At 40.3% G+C, this 9,336-nt stretch overlaps 1 protein-coding gene across 6 annotated transcripts in view; it reads right to left on the reverse strand.

The window, feature by feature from the left end:
• Positions 1–9,336, reverse strand: part of tmem79a (transmembrane protein 79a) — a 28,920-nt gene extending 19,584 nt beyond the window's left edge. For all 6 annotated transcript variants that reach the window (XM_042076978.1, XM_042076977.1, XM_042076976.1 and 3 more), the window contains exon 1: positions 8,883–9,336. The gene's annotated coding sequence lies outside the window, so the exon portion shown is untranslated. The remainder of the gene's footprint in view (positions 1–8,882) is intronic.

Below are 9,336 nucleotides of genomic sequence, written 5' to 3' on the forward strand. Positions count from 1 at the left end.
GGTGTGAAAAGGCAGAACCGACACACCCTTTCTAGTGTCTAGCAGTGCTTTGCAGCTTACGCGGCCGCATAAACAACACACATCTCCCGCTTTACTTGGCGGTAGCCTACGTTGCTTTCATTGTAGACTTTACCAAACAGTATAAACCCCCTGTTAACCTTTCCTGCTTTGTTTCAGACCGTAGTCAGAAACGCAGGGGAGATTCGTTATTCGAGGGCCGATGTTATAAGATAAAATAACGTCGGTCACGGTCCCATTTCTGATGAGCAAAATACACGAGCTGAACTTTATGGAGTTTTATTTCGGACAGTAACACCGCTCACACTGTGTACAGACTCCAACTTGAACTTCCACACTCTCTGCTCCAGTCGCATGCATACACTTCCTCACTCTATCTCCCTCCTTCCCAGCTTCCCCCACACACACACACACGGAGCTCTCTTAAAGGAGCCGCAACACCATTTTACAACACCCCTCTCTTTGCCCCGCTCTCTCTCGCTCACTCAATGGACACGCGCGACTGGGCCAACGCAATCCAAATAAAACATTGCAATCGTGAAAGCAAGGACGACTAGCTAAATTACTATTAAATCTGCTTAGCAACATTAGCATGCTGCACATATTTGTTTAAAACTCTTGGTTTCAAGTTGACTGATCATCTCAATACCAATGTTTCCCAAAAGTGCCTGTACCAAGGAGAACAAGTATTACCTTTAAACTTAAACACACATGGGGAAACTGAACAGTCCAATCAGTAGACTATGATAAGCTAGCCAACTATGCTACTATGCTACTTTGTTTACAATATTTCCAGGCTTCAACCACACAGCTGAATTAAAGAGGGAGAGTTGTAATATAAATAGTAGGCATATAGTGTGCCATACCTACCTAGGCTAATCTGCATAAAGTGCTGTCATAAATATCAGACATTCAGTATTCTCTCTTTTTATATCAGGATATAAAATAACACAGATATATTCTATTATATTGTAATCCTCTGGTGTTCTAAGGTAGGCTATTGAAACGTTATTTAAAAAAATGCATTTTGGAAAATAGCTCTTTATTTGATTATCATAAGAATGTGTTTTCTATACAGATATATCGACATCGGTAAATATCGGTATCGGCCATAACAGCAAAATTAATATCGGTTATCGGTATCGGCCACAATTTTCACATCGGTGCATCACTAAAGGAAAGTGGTCTCATTTGGCCTCTAGGGGTGCTGTAATAAAGAAAGTGAGCTCACATCTCAGCAACACTTTGGTGTATGAAGTCCAAACTTGGTAGAGGGACATGGTAGCTGATTGTAAGAACACACAAGGACATTGGTGTAATTTGGCCTCTTGCTATGAGTGCTTGCTCATGCCATGGCAACGCCATTCCTGCTATAGCGCTCTGCTAGGCCCCCGCATTGCTGCTTGCAGCTATATTTATTATTATTATACTAGTTTAATCCAGGCTTAGTCACTTCTCACTTTTTGAGATAGGAGTAGTCTATGACATGGCTATGTCTAAAGCAAAACAGGTGCTTGAGGTTCTAACAAAGTTATCAGCAAACCTCTGTTCAAAGTTCATATTTCAGTGTCACTCTGGGTCTGCCTATCACTGATTAACCAGCCACTCCCTAAATGATAGGTTAGGCCACTTGTGTTGGGTGTAGTCTAATAAGTTGTACAGTCAGGGGCACAGGAGGTGCGGGACACGCAGGGGATTTCTCCCTCGCTGTTTTGAAGAGACAGCAATCATCCACCTCAGTTTTGATGAGGAAAGAAATAGCCTATAGGCTATGCCAAATAAAACTAATAGCATCACATCCCAACCAGTGCCATGTAAAGAGACCATTAGTGTTGCTAGTAACAACTGGATATTTAGAATGTTAAATGTCTAAAATCCTTTTGCCTACTGTAACAACCCATCACAAACTTCTATGGTCATTGCCCACCTCTCTAGTTTTGTCTTCTGCTTTGTCCATGTACCTTGTCTCTTTGTTATGTACCTATGTGAAAACTGTAAGGCATCTTTGAGTGTCTTGAAAAGCCCTATACAAATGAAATGTATTATTATTATTATTATTATTGACCTTGATTATTACTACTATTATTATTATTATTATTATTATTATTATACCTGCTTCTGCAATCTGTCTCCTGTTCACCCCAACAGACATATTTTAAACCAAACCTACTAGTAATACTCGACTCATTTTCACTACTGCATTTTATTATCTGGATCTTCACAATGCTAATAGAACGCTTCATTGACTTGAATGGGATTTCCCAATGTTCTACCGGTCAATTATATTCATGTAATTACAGCTGAAAACATATAATGCCAAAAACATTTCATATAATGAAATATATGCAAGTAGTCCGGTCACTTCTTGCAATGGAACTTCATTCAAAGGTGAAAGCAGACGGTTGATCAGCTGTTCTAAAAAATGTTTGATTCAAGTTCAGCGTGTGTTGTGAAGTGTTTGTTTCTCAGCAAAAGCCACAACGAAAAGGTAACAAATAAATGTAAAGAGACGCATCATGTGAAGTCATGTGTTTCTTGTGTTGGCAAGTAGCTGGATAATAAACAGGATAATGTGTGGAAAGCTGTCATTATCAGGAAAATAAGTTCCTACAGGGCGAAGCAAGTCCGGTTCGCCCTGTCGGGACTTATTTTCCCGAAAATGACTGGCATTCTATACATTATCCCTTACGTAATAATCATATAAAAGATATAACCAAAGATCCTTAATATACTTATATCAACCGTCTCTGATATAACTCTTACATCAATTTTAAGTTCTAAAACAGAATGTCCATTTTAACTCTCATGACAGTGTATGAAACGCACACAGATGCGCATATTAATGAGCCAAATTTTCATGAATGCGAACGAGCTGAATGGAAACCAGCATATGATTTTGTTGCTGTTCAGGGCCCTTGTGGATATCAATTTGTACAAGTCTAGAACTGTGTCTTTGTATAGCAGGGGTTCCCAACCTTTTTTGGCAGGTGACCCCATTTTATTTCACAAAAAGTTGGCACCAATCATTCACAACATCTTTGTTGTAACACAGTCGAGACCAGTACTTTGATTTTCCCTAGCAGTCTAATTAGTTTGGCTAAATTTGCACATCTGGATGTTTTGCTAGTTTGTTTGGAACGTTGATTAAGCATGATTACATCAATCAAACATCTCATGCAGGCTGTCTAGGTTTATTTTTATGTATCCAGATTGTAATGAAGGATCCAATTAGTTACTTATTATTAGTTACTTATGTTATTTTTTATTTAATGTATGTATATTTTAATGTAATGTACTGGTCAATTGAAACATATCCATAATCTCAGGTGACCCCATTTGAATTTCAGGCAACCCCACATGGAGTCCCGACTCCAAGGTTGGGAAACGATGTTGTATAGCTTGATAACGGATAGGAACTCCTGAATGAAGCCCCAAACATGCATATTTTCTAGACATAGTCTACTGCCCATGACCCATCATTATGGAATCCGTGAGAAAAACCTGTCTGCTGAGCTCTATACCAGACCTGCCGGCTACTGGAACTAAAGAAACTGTCATGGAAAATTCAAGGTGAACAGATTTTTTTTGGTCTCTGCATTTATCCCAATCCGTGAATTAGTGAAACACACTCAGCACACAGTGAACACACACAGTGAAGCACACACTAATCCCGGCGCAGTGAGTTGCCTGCAACAACAGCGGCGCTCGGGGAGCAGTGAGGGGTTAGGTGCCTTGCTCAAGGGCACTTCAGCCGTGCCTACTGGTCGGGGTTCGAACCAGCAATCCTCCGGTAACAAGTCCGAAGCGCTAACCAGTAGGCCACAGCTGCCCCCACAGGTGGGTCTAAAAAAATAGAATAACGTTTTTCCCCCCTATTGTTATTTTAAAAAAATCACATCAATCAATTACATCAATCATGTCAATCTTTCACATATTCTAGATTCATTAGATGTATATGTATCTATATTTCAAGCCATTTTTTTGTTTTAATGCCATTTTGTCTTGATAATTACTGCTTACAGTTAATGAAAACTAAAAATCTGTGTCTCAAAATATTACAACAAAAAGGATATTATACAGAAGTGTCAACCTTTTGAAAAGAAATGAACTAATCTGGCTGAATTCTATGTTGAATTCAATGAACCCAGATATTCTTTAGAATGTTCATTTCTCAACATTCCCGTCACACCGGTGTGACGGTACTCCTTTAAGGGTTAAGGTCATCTGTATTGTTGGTTTTGGTGGCTCGTTTATTTCCTCTTGATAATACCTCATAGATTCTCTATGGGGTTCAGGTCAGATGAGTTGTCTGGCACAACACAGTAATACCATGATCAACAAACTATTTACTAGCAGTTTTGGCACTATGGGTAGATACTGAGTCCTGCTGGAAAAGCTTATCAGCAGATGGAAGCGAAGGGCTCTAAAATCTCTTGGTAGAAGGCTGCATTAACTCTGGACTTGATAAAGCACAGTAGACCAACACCAGCAGATGAAATGGCACCCCAGATCATCACTGACTGTGGAAACTTCAAACTGGACTTCAAGCAACTAAATTTGTTTGTATGTGAAAAGGAGAGTTTGGACCTGAACAGCGGTCCAGTTCTGTCTCTCCTTTGCTAAAACGCTCTAACCTTGTCTCCTATCGTCAGGAATGGCTTGAGACTTGAATGTGCCACTTGTAGCCCATTTCCTGGACACGTCTGTGCATGGTGGCTCTTGATGCAGACTCCAGCCTTTTTTGAGCTGTAAGCCATAATCATCTAACCTGACCCTAGCCAGATGAATGTCGTTCCGCTTAGCTCCGCCTAGCTTCACTCACATCCATCTGGGACCTCTTCCATTGAGAGTGATTTCTCCAACCAACTTTATGGTTTAGCCAATCAGGACGCAGGGCGGGAGTTTCATAGATGTGACATAGCGTAGAAGCGACTGTGAGTCTGTTATTAGCGTCACGGGTTGGCTTCGATGTGAGTGGTTGAAGTAGCACGTCAATAGATGACGGACAAGTGGCTTATTCAATCATATGCAAGCATTTTTTGATTAGGCCCAGCCTTCTGAAGCAACACTTCAATGGATCGGTTCCAGATGGATGAGTGGAGCTAGGCGGAGCGAAATTCATCTGGCTATTGCCAGGTTAATAATCATCAACACTAAAACAAAAAATGGCTTCAAATATTAAACTCTATATGTAATGAATCTAGAATTTATGAAAGTTATAAATAAGGGGGAAATACATTTTGAAATTAATGTTGAGACCCACCTGTACATTTTCTGTTTAAAAAGTTAAATCAGATAGTGAACTTGCAGTGTATAAAAACATGTGAATGAATTAGTAAAGCTCTAGGCAGCAAGACTGAGCACTTTACCCAAAATGATGACTGTAGGGACAGTTGAGGCAGGAGAATGTGTAACTGAATTACAGATTGAAGAGTTTGGTTCCAAATCGCTATATCCTCCCAGTAGAACTCGAATTGGTTATTGTTAGGCTACTTGATTTATCTTTATTTCAATCAAAACAACATTGATGTTAGGCCTACCTGAAATTATAATAATAATAATATAATAATAAGCTTTATTTGTATAGCACCTTTCATACACAGAATGCAGCTCAAAGTGCTTTACATTTGAAGCATGTAACACAATAATAGTCAGTCAGTCATTATCAATCAGTCATTATCAATCACAATCACAAAAATTAAATACAGAATTAAATAACATGACTTAGGCTATTAATGTTTTTAAAATAGAAATATACCGTTTTGGAACTAAACTCTTCCAATTATTTATTATAGGCCTATATGGATATATTATTAGCCTATATATTCACTGTTTATTTACACATTGTCTTTCAAATCTAATTAATACAATATATAGAAACCATGGCTTCAAAGTTCAAACTCTTCAACTTGTAGTTTTACACCCATCTCATATTTACTTGGCTATAAGAGAAAAATGGTGCAACTTAACCCATTCTCCCCTAAAACACCTTCACCCAAGCACTGTGATGTGTTCAGCACACATTAACACAAAAGCACAGCATTTTTACTGTGTTTACTCTGTAAAGCGACCTTGGGTGCTTTGAAAAGCGCTATGTAACAAATAAAATGTATTATTATTATTATTAGGCTATTATTATTATAGGCTACCGCACGAGTTATCAAGGGGCAAGTGCACAGGGGGGTATTCCAGTGGTAGGCTACCTGGTAAGTGGTATTGGGATTTCAGTTCCAAAATGAGCAGGCTATGTAAGTCACTATGTTAATAGGCTCTGAACTTAACTGGGTATGTTAACCCAGAGTAAGTGGTAAACCTGGGATTTCAGTTCCAAAACGTTCAAAAATGATCAGGCTATCTAAGTAACTATGGTAACATAGGCTCTGAACTTAACCTGGTAGGGGGTAAGTAATGTTCAGGTTATATTTCAATCATGTTCGGTTATTTCAGTGCATGTTCAGCCAGGCCGCTATTTTTAGCCTACACGTGTCACACAATGGCGTTTCATTTTGACGAAAGTCCGATTGACAAAGAAGCACAAAATCATGTAGGCCTAATATTCATCCGTGCAACTCACCGTGAGAGGGCGAAAGACCACGACATCACATGATATCCTTTCTTTTCCAAACGAGTTTTGCAAGAGCGCTACAGTTTATCAGCTTAATCCTAAATATTGAAAAGCATTCTCCAGCCCTACGTGGATCAGAATAGAATAAAACAAATCTTTAATGTAGGCTAGCTATAGCCTATCCTACTACACCATAGTGGACATTTGTCTTTGGCTCACCAGACATAGACAGATGGACAAACAACATCTCAGACATATTGAAGATATCATTAAACAAGAGAATAGAAAATGAATAAATACGTTTAAATATAGGCTACATAACAGCTCAGGTATGTGTGTTGTCACTAAGTTTGGTTAAGAATGCAGATGGCATTTGGGATAAAATAGTTTTTTAAATATGCTACACTTTTTTCCTCTCTCCATATGCGCATCGACGATCGCTCTCCAACTATGAGTTTTTGTAGTGTTGGAGACGCAGAGCATATCGCAAGCTGTCGGTCGGTGGCCACGAGGATCTTATTTTAAGTTTTCCAAATATGCACCGAATAGGCTATCTTTGCTGGTGAGCTTTCAATTAATGGGCCTTGGCTTTTTCAGAATTTCCTCACATTAAGTTCTAATGGATAGGCTATAGGCACTTCTATTTTTGGATGCTCTCTTCCCAGTCAGCACACATATGCTTTAATAGTGTTGGTGTTTAAAACACATTTTTTATTTTAAGAATTGCCAGATGATATGTGATGCTTCACATCTTATCACAAACGTGGAGGCGAAATGGCCAGGGTCCAGCACACGATACCTAGCCTGGCGGGCCATCCTATATCATTGAAATGTATAGTCTGGAACTGCCTAGGCATGCAATAGGCCAGCACTACGACCATATCCGTATAAGGTTGGCAAAACGGCAAATACATCCTTCTTCGAAAGGAATGACTTCTTAAGTGCATTGTGTTGCTCAACTTTCAAAGAAAAGCACAAGTCCAACTCCTCCAAAGTTGAAGCCAACGCCGATTCAAACAACCGCTCTTCGTTCGCCATAGCCACCACCTTCCTTGTTGTTCACCGTCGTAGTCCGCCTTAAGACTCTCTAACAAAATAGAGCGCTGTGATTGGATGACGTCCACGGCGTCAGCCAATAGAAATTCCTATGGTTTGCTACTAGACGTACAGGCTGAGCAAATTAATTTGCCGCCGCTAGGGTGCGTCTAGATTTCTAGGCTACACGATACCAGGATGTACCGGGAATCTAATTTGAGCGACACATTTCAACAGGGTGCATTAGGCCTATACCTTACTGGAATATTATCAGATCCACTACAGACCAATTAATGTGTAGGCTGTAACTTAATGTTATATGTGCAATTACAGGACAACTTATGGGTACAGCCTTCCGACACTCATCACCCCTAGTCTGATTCCGATGCTGGAGCGCAAACGGGTTTACTTGGCCCACAGCAGAACCCGCGTTAAAATAGAAAATTAAATGTGGGATTCTCAAGGAGTCTATGGCCCACTCAATCTCTGACAAGGTAGGCTAGTTTAAGAAAGCATAATTTAAAGCATATGCATTTGCCATTAATATTAAATATGCGTTTGACATTAATAGGCTAAACTTACGCATTTACACGGACACGGCTATTCTTTGTCAAGCAAGGTTCCAGTTGGCAGACGCTCACCGCTCAAGTAGCCTAGGCCTATTGCTCTTTTTTGTTATTACAGTAAGCCTCGAGGAGAACTTGCTACTCCGCCTCTGAAAAAATACGGTGCTCTTCGTTTCGCCGGTTTCACTCATGGTTTCGACTCTCAATAGATGATGTATTTATAAATTCGCCGTGAACGCGCACAACTCTAGGTTAACTAACACGGGGTTGATTAACTGGTAACCAGTGTTTTGGAACCGACAGCGTGGGTTAAGTCGCCACAGGTTTAGACAACGCAGAAGTTAAGTTTTATCTCAGTGTTTGTTAAACCTCCTTTCTGGAATACCCCCCCACCCCCAGGCTACGCCTAATAAAAGGCTTGCAGGTGACGCAGGCTATCTACAAATCATAGCTACTGAAAGCGGGTAAGATCAGGCCTCTTTCATTAGGCCTATCAAACTGGTCAACTCCACAAATATATATATAGGCACATTATGATGACGCTATAGACAATAACTATAAACTATAAACGCTATAGCCTAGTGCTAGTGGGATTACGCTACAAGGCAACAAATTTACAATTTAATTTAGCAAGTGCGTTGGTCTTCCAGTAACCTAAAGTAAAGCTGCGATTAAAGGAGAGTGTAAAACAAACTTACCAAAATCAGCGAAGAACACAATGCGACAATCTCCCCCCACACACACAACTATAGGCTTCGCTATGACAAAAGGGCAGGGCTGGGTGACAGGTATGGTCCAGGGGTGCGTTTCTAGAAAGCGTAGTTGGAGAATTTCCGTCGCAACCTTAGTAGTAGGCTACGATCCATCGTTGTTGTATTTGGTGTTTCTAGAAAGGGTAGTTCGAACTCTCAATCGCAAACAAGGACGCAAAGTTTGTTTAAACTATTGCCTCTGGGCTGTCGCACTTGTGTCGTTCCGGTTGGTGATGTCGTCAGTGTCAGGAGCGCCTAACCTGGCCTAATGGTGCATTCATGGCACCTGGGAATGACAGGACCGCCCCCGTGATTACTTTGTTTTCCCACAGCTAGTGTTCATGTGCTTTGCCGTCGGAACGTGTGACAAACACGGATGCCACAACACAGGTTTAAACAT

Source organism: Alosa sapidissima, chromosome 21, assembly GCF_018492685.1.
Source record: "Alosa sapidissima isolate fAloSap1 chromosome 21, fAloSap1.pri, whole genome shotgun sequence".
NCBI classification, from domain to species: Eukaryota; Metazoa; Chordata; class Actinopteri; order Clupeiformes; family Clupeidae; genus Alosa; species Alosa sapidissima.